A 1,485-nucleotide genomic window follows, 5' to 3' on the forward strand; every position below is an offset into this window, starting at 1 on the left:
GAAGAGAGAATGAAGCACAAGAGGACTGAGGATGCAGCTCAGTGGGTAGAGAGTGTTATTAGAGGTAGTACCTAGCAAGCACTGGTACCTCAGGAAAAAGAAAAAAAAGCCCCTATACAGCCCAAGGAGACCAGGGTGGATACAAACTGCCTATAGTAAGCAGGTAGCAGTCCTAGGTCAACTACACCCTTTTGAAGAAGACTGGGTCAGTCTATATGACCTCCTAAACACAGACAGACCCTTTCCTGGCTCCCAAGAAAGAACACATACTATTGAATACCCATCCACAGAACTGAAGGCTCCTCCCTTAGAACTAAAAGTTCCCCGAAACACTCTAAGCATGGTCTTCCAAGGAACAATGAGACCTAGCATGTGAGAATGATCCCCCGCCCATCATCTGGAATCCCTGGGCAGTTCACATTCATTTGTCACGGGTCTCTTCTGATTCCCAGTCAATCTCCTCAGCCTTGGCAGTTTACCAGAGCTGCTACTGTGAGCTCATGGAGTCCAGAAGACACAGGACCATGTATTCAAGTGTTTTTTTTTGTTTGTTTTTTGTTTTTTTATTTTGTTTTGAGGCAGGGTCCCATGTAGCCCAGCGTCTATTGAAATATACTATGTAGCTAAGGACAATGTTGAACTTATTGATCCTCCTGTCTCCACCTCCTAAGTGCTAGAGTTACAGGTATGCAAACTTTACAAGGCTTGTGCAGTGCTGGGTGGCTTCATGCATACTAGGACAAGCGCTCTGATCATTTAGCTACATCTCCTCCTGGATTCAAGTAAGCCTCCTGCCTCAGCTGCTAAACATCATAGGACAAGGGAACAGATCATAATGAGACAGATGACCATTGCATCAAAGAGCTTCTAAATTGCAGAGTGACACTTTGACATGGAGCTAAAACAAGATGAGACTCCATCTTTATCACTCCTTTGCGGGGAGGGGATTCGAGACAGGGTTTCTCTGTGTAGCCTGAGTTGTCCTAGGAGAACTCACTCTATAGGCCAGACTGGCCTCAAACTCACAAAGATCCGCCTTCCTCTGCCTCCCCAAATGCTGGGACTAAAGGTGTGAGTCACCACCACATGGCTCTAAAAGATTTTTTTTAAGGTTTATTTTTATTTATGTGTATGAGTGTTTTGCTCACACATATGAAATGTACACTGTGTATATGCTTGGTGCCCACACAGTGTACAAAGGGCCATGGGTCCCCTGGAACTGCAATGACAGGTGACTGCTTTAGTGTGGGTGCTGGGAACTGAGCTCTTTTAAAAGTAGCCTGTGCTCTTAGTCTCTAAGCTAGCTATTTTCCCCTCCCTGAGAGAACTGACTCTCATATCATGTCTTCTGACCCTACCACCACCAATAAACAAGCAAACAAACAATCAAGAGGTGGCTCAGCAGTTAGCAGCACTTGCTGCTCTTTCATAGGAGGGAAGTTGAGTTCTCAGCACCACTAGGGAACCTCAGAACTTTCTATACTT

At 45.3% G+C, this 1,485-nt stretch overlaps 1 protein-coding gene across 1 annotated transcript in view; it reads right to left on the reverse strand.

The window, feature by feature from the left end:
• Hip1 (huntingtin interacting protein 1) overlaps window positions 1-1,485 on the reverse strand; it is a 142,691-nt gene that overhangs the window by 47,219 nt on the left and 93,987 nt on the right. The gene's annotated exons all lie outside the window — the stretch shown is intronic.

Source organism: Mus caroli, chromosome 5 (genome assembly GCF_900094665.2).
Source record: "Mus caroli chromosome 5, CAROLI_EIJ_v1.1, whole genome shotgun sequence".
Lineage (NCBI taxonomy): Eukaryota > Metazoa > Chordata > Mammalia > Rodentia > Muridae > Mus > Mus caroli.